The sequence below is a fragment of the Sus scrofa genome, chromosome 8 (assembly GCF_054392235.1).
Source record: "Sus scrofa isolate SSC_HxYL_T2T_F1_AM1 chromosome 8, Sscrofa_HxYL_maternal_Yorkshire_Landrace_v2.0, whole genome shotgun sequence".
Lineage (NCBI taxonomy): Eukaryota > Metazoa > Chordata > Mammalia > Artiodactyla > Suidae > Sus > Sus scrofa.
In genome coordinates, this window is record NC_139390.1 from 108,387,830 (window position 1) to 108,402,393 (window position 14,564).

The following is a 14,564-nucleotide window of genomic DNA, read 5'->3' on the forward strand; positions in this document are numbered from 1 at the left end:
TGTAAATGCGGCATGGATCTGGTATTGCTGTGGCTGTGGCACAGGCAGCAGCTGTAGCTCTGATTCAACCTCTAGCCTAGAAACTTCCATATGCCATCGGTGTAGCCCTAAATTTAAAAAAAAAGTGATATATGAAAACCTTAAGGACAAAGTAGCTAGAGAAATTTTTTAACATTTACCTTTTTCAATAACCATTTTTTTCCTATAGTTTACAAGGTGAGTTTAAAAATGTTCACATATTGAAAAGACTGTTGGTGGCCAGAGGCCTGAGGTAGGGGAAATAAGAAAGAGAGTCAAAAGGTACAAACTTCCAGTTATAAGATAAATACGTTCTGGAATGTAATGAACAGCATAGTGACTATAGTTAACAATACTGTATTGCATATTTGAAAGTTGTTAAGAGAATATATCTTAAAAGTTCATATCATAAGAACAAAGAATTTGTAATTATGAGAGGTGATGGATGCTATCTAAACTTACTGTGACAATCATTTTGCAATATATACATATGTCAAATTATTATGCTATATATTAAAGTAATACATGCTATATGTCAATTATATTTCAATAAAATGGTAAAATGTCATATTTTTCAAGGCTTTGAAAACTGTGTCACTGGCAACTTAAAATCTGGAGACTAACTTTCACAACATGAACTTTCCCTTCCTTTAGTTCTGTAGATTAAAAAACAGAAATAATTTTAAAAGGAGAAAATATTTTGACAAGACCTATAATCTAAAACCAAACATTAACATACTACATAATGGTTTACATATTATAAAATAACATCTGCACCTATTTCACACTTATTTTTACCATTTTAAAGATGTATCACCAGCACACTACTAAAGAGGAAAAGAGCAGCTTGTGATTCCTAAGAGATGCTTCATGAGGGATGTGCTCCGGCATTCAGATCTACACATAAAAGGGAACCTGTTTTAAATCAAATCCAAGGGAAAGTGATGTACCCAGCAAAAGGATCTATAGTCCTCATGCAAAATCACCTGGACCACCCATCACATAATAATCCATAGCCAAAAAGAATGTAGAAAGAGGGTATTCAAGTTGCAAAGTCAGAAAACTGCAGTATCACACAGTTTAACCAACATTTGTCTAATTATTAAATAAAAAATCTTTAACAGAAAACAACAGATAAAGCCTTGATAGTTAAAAAGAACATTTTCTATTGAAAAGGCTCCTTGAAGATATATGGCTGATTCCACAAGGGCAAGGAAAAGTCAAGATGAGCCTTGTTTCCAGAAAGGACAGTGTTCAAAGAATGATGGAAACATGTCGGAAGGACACAGAAACCAGATTAAAGAGACTGTCACTGGCAAAATCTGGGACAATTTAAGCATTAAAACCAATAATAATAATAAATTACAACCCATTTAATAAATACAAATTTGTGAGTCATACCAATACAATCAACTAAACTTTGATGAGCAACAGAATACTCATACTGTCTCAAAATAACTGCCTCCCAAAATAATTATTAATGACAAAGGGGAGAACAGGAACTTTTGAGAAAGTTGGCAATTAATTAAGTGATCAAAGTATCTAATTTGGGGATAAATCAAAATAGTGCACTTTTTTTTTTTTTTTTTTTAGGGTCACACCCGAGGCATATGGAGGTTCCCAGGCTAAGCCTCTAATTGGAGCTGTTACTGTCAGCCTATGCCACAGCCACAGCAACGCCAGATCTGAGCCACGTCTGCAACCTACACCACAGCTCACGGCAACGCTGGATCCTTAACCCACCAAGCAAGGCCAGGGATCAAACGCGCAACATCATGGTTCCTAGTCGGATTTGTTTCCTCTGCACCACAACGGGAACTCCAAAATAGTGCATTTTTAATAGAACAGCTTCATTTCCTTGATATTCCTGCCAAAGATGCACAACCTGAATCTAATCTATCTTGCCTCTTTCTTCTGATACAACCAAGAGAAACTGTTTTATTCATCTTCATATCCATAAAATCAGTGATAATGCTTTGAACACAGCCACCTGTTTTCAATTATCACATCATTTTATATTGCCTTTTTTATCTACTACATAAGTAACACTGATCTACATTTTTAAGACATGTTCTCTTAATAGTTTCATGATGCACATATATTCTCTTCATCCTTCTTAAAATCCATGGCATTCATTTCAAAACTGCTGTCCACATCAGAAAATTGTGGCAACTATTACTTTGGTGATGTACAAAGAAAAGCAAATGAAAAGTGAAAGTTTAACCAAACACAGCCCCAACCAGAGACTTATCAAAGCTCCTTATTTAATACTATCACTATTACCACCATTCTTAGAAATAACTTTCTAAGAAAGACTATTTTTTTTTCTTTCGTCTTTTTAGGGCTGCATCCTCGGCATATGGAAGTTGCCGGGCTAAGGGTCGAATCTGAGCTGTAGTTGCCAGCCTACGTTACAGCCACAGCAAAACGGGATATGAGCTGGATATGAGCTTCGTCTGTGACCTACACCACAGCTCACAGTAATGCTGGATCCTCAACCCACTGAGCAAGGCCAGGGATCGAACCCTTGTCCTCATGGATCCTAGTCGGGTTCATTAACCACTAAGCCATGACAGGAACTCCAAGACTACTTTCCAAAATGAATTACTTTTAAAATCTTTTCAAATACTACATTTAACCTATTTTCTCTCCCCTTAACAGAAAGGAATAAAACATTTAGTCCTTGCATCATCAGAGTCTTAGAGATAGAAGACCAAAGCTTGATTTGGTCCTACAAGAATAGAGGTCATCCTACAAATCAATACCAAAAATACAAATAATCTAATAGAAATATGAGGAAACATATAAACATGCAATTAACAAATATAATCAATGTCATTAGCAACTGTGGACAATCACAATTTATCAGCCACTAGTCATAAATGCAAAAATTAGAAAGATTACAAACAACTATATTGACAAAAGTATGGGGAAATGGGTAGTCATACATAGTCAAGGGGAGTAAACTGCCTTAAGAAGAACAATTTATCAGATACTATAAAAATGAGCATGCTTTGACTTTGACTTAATATTTCAGTTCTAGGGCTATATTTATTTCTGAGAAACACTTAGACATGATGTTTTTTCAAGGATAATCACTGCAGCATTATATATCAGACTGAGAAAATAGGGGAAAATGTCAAATAATAGGGAAACAACAGTTAAGTAAATTATGGTACACTCTTGCCATAGAAAATAATATGCAGCATTTTTTAAAAGAACAAAATAGTTCTACAGGGGATAATACAGAGAAATGTCTAGGATATACATAATGTCAGCAGAAGAAAAACAAGTTGAGCAACAAACTGAATAGTAGTTCACTTATGTTTAAAAAGAAAAGACTATCTTATTGTATGTAGTACATATGTACTACCATATAGATATATATGGCATATGTAAGGTGTGTGTATATATATACCTACTTTTACCAATCTGCAGAAACATTAGCAAAGCCATGAGTGGTCACCTCAAAGGAGAACACTGGGAGGCGGTTTAAGGGAAGGAAAAGGATGAGTAAAGCAGGACTTTTTTTCACTCTTCATACCTATTATTTAAATGTTTTACAACTGTCATGTAATACTTCCCACAATTTAAAAAGAAAAACGGAGGGTAGTGGTTGGAAGACAGGACACAACAGGTGAGAAAGGGGCTTTTCCTGCCCAAGCACACATCTCTTGGCCTCTCCTTATAACTACGGCCTACGAATAGGTATCTCCCAACCCAAAAGAATCAACTTGGTCATCTGTCATTCTACCACCAAGTTTTTCTTTCTATAGTTTTTAAATCCCTGTCCTTTTATAAAGTTAAAATGCAAATACCTAATGATATCAAACTCAAAGCCTTCATCAAAACATCAGAAAGATCAGTTAATGCCTTAGCAAGAATTATTTGATAGCCCTGAGTATAAAAATGGAAGGAAGAACAGCTGCACTGCTCTAGAAACAGGAGATGAGCAAGCTATAAACAGGAAGGAAGTAAAGAACACTAGCAGGAAAGAAATTAGAGGAAGGGAGAAAGAGGAAGCAGTTACCAGGGAAAAACAGAAGAGTCAAAAGGTCCTGCTTTTGTATTGCTCCAAAAGCAGACCATTATATGCATTAAGAGTGTGGACTATGTACTAGACCAGGAGGGTTCAAATACCAGTTCTGACGTTATAGTTGTATGACCAGGGGTAAGTTATTTAACCTCTCTGTGCTCTAATTCTTCATCTGTAAAATGAGGACACTGACAGTATTTGCCTCACAGAGAACTGTGAGAACTGATGAGTTTGGATATGTAAAGCATTTAGAGCAATGAACACCTGGCACACAACAGATAATATACTGTATAAATGCCTGATACTGGTAACCAATCCCATTGGTGTCCTGCCCATATACAGTGGACACTCACCTTTATGCAGGAAGACGCTTCATTCTGAAACCTATAATACCCTGCTGTGGACTGCTTTCTGACTGTAGGAACATGCTCAAGTTTGTACTTGGGGCAAGCCAGAAATGCCAGAGTTAATGTCAATGATGGCTAGGAAGTTGGTGGGTAAACACCTGCAGCTCCCCTGCTCTTGGCTTGGGAGAACTCTGAGGTATATTCTATTTGGTCTCTGAGAGTTCCCCAGTGGTAGTAAACTCCAGATGCCCACAGTGGTAACTGTACCTAGCATTTATGACACTGTATTATAATTATCAGTTTAGAAGTCTGTCTCCTCCCACCCCAAACATCTCTTTAAGGATGTGTCTGCCCTATTCATTGGAGTATGCAATATTCAACAAAGTTCCTGGTATGCAGTAGCCTCTCAACAAATACTTGTTTCATAAATGACTGAAATAAATGCATCACTATAGAAAGTACATAATTATAAACTACTCACGAAGTTAAGCAAGTATTTCCACTGTATTCAAGGCCAAAGAACTCCTAACTGATCTTTTTCACACTCAAGAAAATTTGGGTTTCATTTGCTTGAGTTTAAAAAGAGGACATCCAACATTTTGATAACTCAATTCAAAATATAATAAAAATAAAGGAAAAAAATTAATCATACTCAAATCCCTCCTGCAACAATAAAGTCACAATTATTTGTATAAGTCACAATTATTTGTATCTTCAGACCATTATACTAAAATTCTCTTGATTTAATCACAGTTCGTTTTCCATAAAGGAAACTACATGCGTTTCAAGAGCTGGAAAGTAAATCAACTTTATAGCTCTTTTTTGAACTTAATCAGCATTCACATTCTCATCATCATGAAGCATGAATACCTATTAGCACACAGCAGCATTCTTTGCACTAGAAATTCTGTAAAGTATGCACTTTGTACATATTTCTGCATTGTTTATCCACAGACAAACGACTGATTTTACATTAACTGTTATAGAATACATACTTAACTTGAAAACTTTCAAGCTACCGTTTGGTTTTTGTAAAATTATCTTGAGATACTTTTGCTGGGGTCCCAATTTCAGTCGTTTATGTCCTCCTTACTTAGAAGCCAGGTAATTGACCCAATGATCTCAGTAAATACCAACACAAAGAAACTGCCCACACAGACTGCTTACCTTTCCTATGGCATGATGATATCTCAAAACAAAACACAAATCAGATCACAACATTTTTATCCAAAATGAAATTTTAAGAGTGTTAAATTTATTGACTGTTTCTACAACAGCCCAAGTTGTCTGAGCACTCACCAAAAAAAAGGCAGAGGGCCTGAAATAAGTAATTTTGAGATGCTCCTTCCAATTCTATGATGCTGTACAAATAAATATACAAAACAGAATACAGAAAGGACCTGTAATTGAACATCTCATGGAAAAGAAATATGTAAACGTTTACATTTAAGACACTACTGGAACTTAACATATAGTGATTTTAAGAGCCCTCTATGCCTAAAAAGTTTTGCCCATCAGGATACAAGCATAAAAATCCCACCATCCATTTCTTCAAACAGAGTACCAACCAATATTCTCTCTTAAAATGCTAAGATACCCTTAGAGTGTATCAATAATAGCTACCATTAATTATTAACCCATGTTATTAATATAAATCACTTCCTTAGATTAGTTTTCTCATTAATAAGCTGGACTCAAGAATATCCTAAAAGGCTTGAGATTCCTGAAGATGGGAAAACTTGAAAAAAGAGATGGTGGGAAAAAAATGTAGTTTCCTTAACAAATTTGGCCAGGGTCAACAGCTTTGTGTACATAAAGCAACATATAATATACTATTCTGTTAATTTAAACAAAATAGGCAATTATCCTCTTAGGTAAATAGATAAGGTATAATCTTCTCTACCTAGAAAGAGTCATTCCAGGTCCCTTTCAGCACCAGTATTCTACATGCATCAAGCACAGTCTGACATATTAACTATTAACTAACTCTAAGACCAACAGATTTAAGTGGTAAAATAACAATCAGAAAAAAAAAAAAAAAATGGTATCCTGGAATGAGAGTAGGCTTTAAAGCAGATTTGAAATGGAAAGCTCCTTCAATTTCCTCTATCTTTTCCTTAGCTGTGAAATAACTTGAGCAAGTTACTGAATATCTGAGCCCCTTTCCAAGTTGTAAAATGGCCATCTCTTCCTTGAAGAGCAAACATAAAACTCATAGCTTGACAAGAAACACATTTTAACAGTGGTAGCTAAGCTACCATTAATTTTTTTTTTAAACCACTTCAACACAAGGTGAAAGCTAAGAAAAAATAAAATGCATACCAGTAAACAATGACTAAAATGAATCTCATTCCTTATAAGAGAAAAATATATATTTACTAAAGAACGGAAATCTATAACCTAAAGAAATTAGTTGACATAAATGACATTCAAGAACACATTAATACAAATAATATAATTCTACAAACACCGTTGAGATTCTTAAAAGCAGATCAAATACCAAAGTACACTGGTCACCAGGCAACTACTGCTGAAGTAGTATTCAGATATGGTGACCAGTAATTCAAACAGTATAAATCAGCAAACTAAACAAATGTAAAGCACTTTTTAATATCACAATCTATGCTACAAAAATGGTTTATCTTACATATGGAAGAATTTTTAACATTTAATAAGTCATATCATCCAATAAAAATATTGCACTTTAGCAAGCCTTTCTTCTATAGCCAGAAATTTATGTTGGTTCACCTAAATACTCATAGAAAGCGCAAAAACAAACAAAACTCTTAAAAACCTGTAGAGAGCACATCTACTAACAATGGGATAAAAAGAGCCAACTTCAGCTTCTTCGAATTTAGAAGAAACCATGATTTCTAAATTTTACTCATCTCCAAAGAGTCCATCACAAGTATTTACTACCTTCAATGTATTCTTCAAGTCATCAACAAGAGTTCCAGCAATGGCTCAGCGGTAATGAACTGACTAGTATCCATGCAGACAGGGTTCCACTCTTGGCCTTGCTAAGTAGTTTAAAGATCTAACGTTGCTGTGAGCTGTGGTGTAGGTGGGAGACGTGGCTCGGAACCCATGTTGCTGTGGCTGTGGTGTAGGCCATTGGCTACAGCTCCAATTTGACTCCAAGCCTGGAAACTTCCACATGCCACAAGTGTGGCCCTGAAAAAAAAAAAAGAATGCTATATATTCCTTCCATCTTGATACACAGGAAGGCAAAAAACTTTTTAAAAAACTAGCATCGGCAAAGCAAAATCCTAAAGGTTTCTTGTAATAAAACTAGTATTTCCATTTTCTTATCTGACCTTTAATCTTCTATTATTTTCTGCCTTAAATCACTTATATCAGAAAACCCTTCTTCTTTTTTTTTTTTTTTTTTTGGCTTTTTAGTGCCACACCCACCACATATGGAGGTTCCCAGGCTGGGATTGAATTGGAGTTGTAGCCACTGGCCTACACCACAGCCACAACAATGCCAGATCCAAGCCGCGTCTTCAACCTACACCACAGCTTACAGCAACACCGGATCCTTAACCCAATGAGCGAGGCCAGGGATCAAACCTCCGTCCTCATGGATGCTTGTCAGATTCGTTTCCACTAAGCCACAATGGGAACTCCCAGAAAATCCCACTTAATACCTATTCAAACTTCTCACCCAATAAAATAGGGTCTTTGGATATGGGGGAGAGGGAGGAAGAAATTGGCCATGTGTGTTTACCAACACTCTCATCAGGTTCAAAGAAAATATTTTTTATTAGCATGCTGCTGTGCAAAGAGCCCAAAAGGTCCATTTAATAGCCAATTCTTATGAGCTGAGAACACTGCTACAATTGAAAATGAGCTTTTGAGTACATACTGTAAAAAGAGGCTGCTTCAGGAAGTTTAATGCATGTATGATCTTACACAATACTACTGCTGATATCCAACAGAGTATTTTAAAAGGATACGGAGCTGAACAGAAACATACTGTACATATACATAAAAAATGACAAAGTTCAATAAGGTCAGTTGTCTAAAGTCTAGAATGTAAACATTTTGAACAATGTTATCTTACTCTTTGAAATGTTCATTCCATGGTATCAACTTACCATTATAAAATATAGCTACCATAAACTAACATTTATTCACTGCTTGCTATGTGCCAGGCACTGTTCTATACACTTATTTATTGATCTAATAATTAGAAATGACTACCTATTTACAATTCACCATTTTATAGATGAGCAAATTGTTGCTGTGAGAAGCTAGACACAAATATAGCTAAGACAGAGCTGACCTGGGATTTAAACCTAGACAGTCTCGGAGTTCCGGTCACGGCGCAGTGGTTAACGAATCCGACTAGGAACCATGAGGTTGCGGGTTCGGTCCCTGCCCTTGCTCAGTGCGTTAACGATCCGGCGTTGCCGTGAGCTGTGGTGTAGGTTGCAGAGGCGGCTCGGATCCCGCATTGCTGTGGCTCTGGCATAGGCTGGTGGCTACAGCTCCAATTGGACCCCTAGCCTGGGAACCTCCATATGCCGCGGGAGCAGCCCAAGAAATAGCAAAAAGACAAAAAAAAAAAAAAACCTAGACAATCTCGCTGTAGAATCTGTGTTATACTGCCTCTCATATTGTATATGAGGCAGTATATACAATATAGGTAAACAGATAAGGCAATATATGAGGCAGTATAACACAGAAATCAGCCTGTAATTATCTTTTAGTCCTCAATTTCTTTACTATGAAAAATGAGTTCCTTCCTTCTAGCTCTAAATTCTAGTTTAGGAGCTACTATTGAATGTTACCAAAATCCGTATTTTGGTGTAAAAAATTCATATTTTACCCACTATGGCACCTTAGAATCCTCCACCAAAGAATCCTCCATTAAATCAAAGGTCAGCAACCATTTTTTTAAACTACAGGAAGCAACACATCATCAAGTTACTGAGCCTAATTAGTGGCAAAGGAGGCCAAATTGTAAAGTGAGTCAAATCTCACTGAACCACCTCCCCACTTTTCTGCACGTCTCTCTCACTTGGACATAAAGGCTATGTCTACATATTTTTAAAGAGCTTATTTGCCCCTTAAAGAAACTGACAATTGGGAGGTCACCTCAAGGTTCAGCGGTAACTAACCTGCCTAGTATCCATGAGGACACGGGTTCCATCCCTGAACTCAGTGGGTTAAGGATCCAACATTGCCATAAGCTGTGGTGTTGGTCTCAGACCCAGCTCAGATACTGCTTTGCTGTGGCTGTGGTGTAGGCCAGCAGCCACAGCTACGATTCGACACCTAGCCTGGGAACTTCCATATGCTGCAGGTATGGCCCTAAAAAGACAAAAACAAAAAAAACTAAAAAACTGACAACTGAAAGAAGCTGTGTGGTAGTTTTTATATATGTCCAAAAATTATTTTATATTCTCCCTCCAAGAGGTGGAGCTTAGCTTAATTCATTCCCCTCCCAAGTGTGGGCTGTACTCAGTGATGCAGTTCTAAAAGAATATGGCAAAGCAGTGGTGTGTGTGACTAAGTCAAAAATGGCATCATAGCTTCCTCCTTGCTCTCTCGGATTATGTGCTCCAAGAAGCCTGCTGCCTTATTAGGACACTTAACGAGTGCTAGAGAGGTCCATGTGGTAAGGATTTGAGGCCTCCAGCCAACAGCCAGGTGAATGAACCATCATGGAAGCAAATCCTCCAGTCCCAGTTGAGTACAAGATCTTGGCTACAATTTCATGAAAGACCTGAAGCCAGAGCAACCAGTTCAGTCACTCCCAAATTCCTGACTCACAGAAACTCTGAGATAACAAATATTTTAAGCCACAAAGTTTGGGGATAATTTCTTACTCTGTAATAGATAACTAATAAAAAGTATGAGAATGGTAATTTTGTGAGATCTTACATCTATCTAACCCATCTCCAAGCCTTAATTCCCATTTGCACTACTTTGCTTCTAATTCTCATTTGCCACCTGGATTACTACAAGGCCTCCAATTGACTGCCATGCTTCTGACCTCATCTCTCTCCAAATCATCCTCCAGATTGTTGCCTATCTGACCATGTTAATTTATTTTCTGAGGTCACACTGACTGAAGTTTCATGTGTACATTATATTTGTACTTCTGTATACACTATAGTGCACTCACCATCAAAAATTTAGTTTCTATGCATTACCACACAGTTGATCCCCTTTTCCCATTTTGCCCTAATCCTTTCCCCTGTAGTAACCACTCTTCAGTTCTCTGTATCTATGTTTCTGTTTGGTTTATTCGTTTGTTCTTTATAGTCCACATATGAATGAAATCATATGTTATTCGTCTGTCTCCATCTTTGTGTGTGTGTGTGTGTGTGTGTGTGTGTGTGTGTGTGTGTGTGTGTGTGTTTGCCATTTCTTGAGCCACTCCTTCGGCATATGGAGGTTTCCAGGCTAGGGGTCAAGTCGGAGCTGTAGCTGCTAGCCTATGCCAGAGCCACAGCAACGCAGGATCTGAGCTGCATCTGCGACCCACACCACAACTCATGGCAATGCTGGATCCTTAACCCACTGAGCAAGGCCAGGGATCAAATCCACAACATCATGGTTCCTAGTCGGATTCCTTAACCACTGAGCCACAACGGGAACTCCTGTTTTTCTCCATCTTATTTCAGTTAGCATAATATCCTCAAGGTGCATCCAGGTTGTCACAAATGACAAAGTTTCATTGTTTTTATAAACAGTTCATACTGTTTTTATGAAACAGCAGTTACATATATATGTATATACACATATATATCAGCATTACTTATAATAGCCAAGATATGGAAACAACTTAAGTACCCATCAACAGATGAATGGATAAGAAGATATCTTTAACCTGAAAAAGAGTATGCTAAAATGAAGTTTGTAAGAATCCTTGTCTCCCACTGTACCTTAAAGTAGCTCTAGTAGAGCATCTTCCTTTATTAACTAAAATGACTTATTATATATATATACAAACATTTATCATGTGAGTAGTGTTGTTTTCCTAGTCTTTTACATAAACCAAAAACATCCTTGTATATGAAACTTCAAAAAAAGGTATGGGTTCACAAAAATGTTATCTGCTAGAAAAAAATTCACTACCTTAGTACTCTCCAGGACCATGATGACCACTACTCTTAACTGAATCCTGAAAAAAAATCCTGGTATATGGTACTCAGTATTTATGAAATGAATTAAGCTTTTCTTTTTTTTTTGTCTTTTTGCTATTTCTTGGGCCGCTCCCGCGGCATATGGAGGTTCCCAGGCTAGGGGTCCAATCGGAGCTGTAGCCACTGGCCTACGCCAGAGCCACAGCAACATGGGATCCGAGCGGAATCTGCAACCTACACCACAGCTCACGGCAACGCCGGATCATTAACCCACTGAGCAAGGGCAGGGACCGAACCCGCAACCTCATGGTTCCTAGTCGGATTCGTTAACCTCTGCGCCACGACGGGAACTCCAAGCTTTTCTTAATCATGTTTTAACCATGTCTTCTACTAGAACTCATAGTAAAAAATATACCTGAGTTCAACCATGTACAGTATTCTATGAAGAACCCAAAACTCAATTAATTTTCTTCATTTCTTTTTAAAACTCTTTATAACATGGGCAGATTAATGAGCAAGAAAAGAATGAGAGAGAAAAGAAAGTTGACACTTGATAAAATCGAGCCCTTGGCTTTCTCCTGCCAATACACAAGCTAAACACATGACTCAACTGTCGGTCACAGAGCAATAGTTCAAAAAGTAAAGTGATTGGCAGGTCACATTATACACTATCCCCACCCCACCCCCATTCCTAGGCCATTTAAGCAGGTTTAATTACAGCTGAAGCACAAAGTCAGACGATTTCCTCTGAACTTGAATTGAAACCCCAAATATTTACCTGTTTGTTTTTTTCAGTCTGCAATGTTCTGTTTTTCCTTTTCTTGATCTTCAGAAGGCCTTCCTGCAGTGCTTCATCTTCACAAACCTGAAAAGAACACCATTTTAACCAATTATACAAGATATTCTGCTTTATCAGCAGTTTCACCATTTCAGATTAAATGTACTTGTGTGTACACTCGCACATGCAAGGAAAGCTTTAATATTAGTCCAATATTACACCTCCTTCTTTAAAGTTTCCGAGCAAGAAAAACTCCTAAAACTAGAATACGACCACAATCTCCAAACTACAGTCTTCTATAGGTTTCAAAACCATTGTACTTATGGAAAGAGTATGATTTTGATAGTCAGAGGTTCTATAAGTCAAATTCTACCTTTAAAACACACTCCAGGTGTCACCATGAAAAACTTGTTCTCTCAAACTTGCTGACAAGAATGATGCCTCAGTTTCCCTCCTATTCGCAGCACCTGCACACTTGTTATCAAATAAAAATCACCTTGCAAATACCCAAGATGCCTGAGAATGGTAAAGCATACTGATTAAGGAACTGTAAACTGGAGTCTGATTATCTGATCTAAATCACAGCTCTGACTTTGGACAAGTTGTTTTCTAGGGTTATGGGATTTACTTCTCTCATCAGTAAAATGATAGTAATCATGGACTTTACATGATAGAATTGTTATGATGATTAAATAACATGCACATAAAGCATGTATTACTCAACAGTTATATAACAAATATTCTGGTTAATTCGTCTATTTTTATACTTCATGTATCTAGTTAACTTAAATCAGCTTTATCGCTATGCACGGAGTGGAAAGCAGCAACATGAAACCAGCTGAAACAGACGCTTGGACAGTCACGGAAAACAATGATTTCCTTACAGAGGAAATTTACAAGAACTCTTTCCCTTTAACAAGCGGCCCTATCTTGCTACAGTCAAAACTAATGCCAAGAGGGACAGAAGGGGGACAATTCCACAGAAGGAAAATTAACTTTCCTTCACCTTCCTTTGGTCAAAGATGTTTCCACTGAAATGTACTCTTCCATAGTGTAGACTCAGCAAGCACCAATTCAGAATACAAAACAAACCACTGCTCGGGAGTAAAGGGAGTTTCTACAGATCCACAGCCCTTGGTCCAAAATCGACCCTGTATTAAGCAGTATGGGGTCTCCTGTAACCCGGTGCTAATAGGCTGTAGCCTGAACTTGCAGGGTGCACGGTCCTGCCCACGCATCAGCAAGTGGGCGTCGCCCACCCGCCTTATTACCATCTGCAGGGCCAGCTCTTGCATTTGAGCCCCCAGTCATCTGACTGTCATGGCCCTTCCAGGCCTTCTCACTGACCTCCGACACACAATGTACAAGTCCCCCTGCTGCAGGTAAGGATGGCAAAAGAGTAAGAGATGAGTCAACGCCGCAGCAGGCAGCCGCGACAAAGCCAAAATACCCAGTTTCCGACCAGGCTGAGGTACAGAAACGCTGAAGAGTGCTGCCCACCTAACCCTCCCCGGACCGACCCGTCCCCTCACCTGAACGAGCGCCCGGGCGGCCCGGAACCGCTCTAATCTCTCTCCTGGGGACGCCGAGGGCCTTGGGCGGCAGCTGCAGCACTGAGCCGGACCAGGCCTGCAGAGCTCCGTCCGCGCCCAGACCCTCTAACCCCACCACACGCGCCCACTGCCCCAAGTCCAGCCCGGGACCCCAGCCACTGACCCAGAGAGGGGCGGAGGAGGATGGGAGGGGTCCGAATTAGGGCCGGGCGGCACTGCGGCTGCGTCAACTGGTAGCGTCAGACGTCACGGCGCCGGCGCCTCGAGGCACGCCACCTGAGCCCCGCCCTTTCCCCGGGCTGGGGGCGGAGCCTGGGCCTAGAGGCGGAGGTTAGGAGCGAATTTGAAGTCCTTTTGCTCCCTGGTCTAAGAAAATGTTAATGAATAGCCTTCCAGAGGTCAGAAGACAGATGAGCACAGTTTGGGACAGATGGCTAACAAAAAGAAAAATCATGTGCTGTGATTTGAACTGAATCCACTCAGAATAGAGAGCAATAATACTCTTATGACTCTAGCAGTAAAAGGAGCTTGATTGTGTGAAACGCTGCCACAGTGAATCCTTCAAGTAAGTCTGTTGTTGTTATAGTAATGAAAAGTGGCTCACCATTTTTAAGGAGAAAGTCTCTTCATGTTATTAGAGAATGAACCCAAGCAAACGACTTCCTGGAGTTAGAGGCTTATTACAGATATTGTGCATAATGTAATAAGAAAAGTGTAAAAGTCTTAGCTCTG

General features: G+C 38.7%; 1 protein-coding gene across 25 annotated transcripts in view; it reads right to left on the bottom strand.

The window, feature by feature from the left end:
* BLTP1 (bridge-like lipid transfer protein family member 1) overlaps positions 1–14,067 on the bottom strand; it is a 199,021-nt gene extending 184,954 nt beyond the window's left edge. For 19 of the 25 annotated variants that reach the window (XM_021101620.2, XM_021101634.2, XM_021101630.2 and 16 more), the window contains exons 1-2: positions 13,812–14,067; positions 12,280–12,366 (exon numbers count right to left, since the gene is read on the bottom strand). The gene's annotated coding sequence lies outside the window, so the exon portion shown is untranslated. The remainder of the gene's footprint in view (positions 1–12,279; positions 12,367–13,811) is intronic. The other 6 variants (XM_084972967.1, XM_084972972.1, XM_084972968.1 and 3 more) reach the window with 1 other exon arrangement.
* Positions 14,068–14,564: the final 497 nt, after the last annotated feature.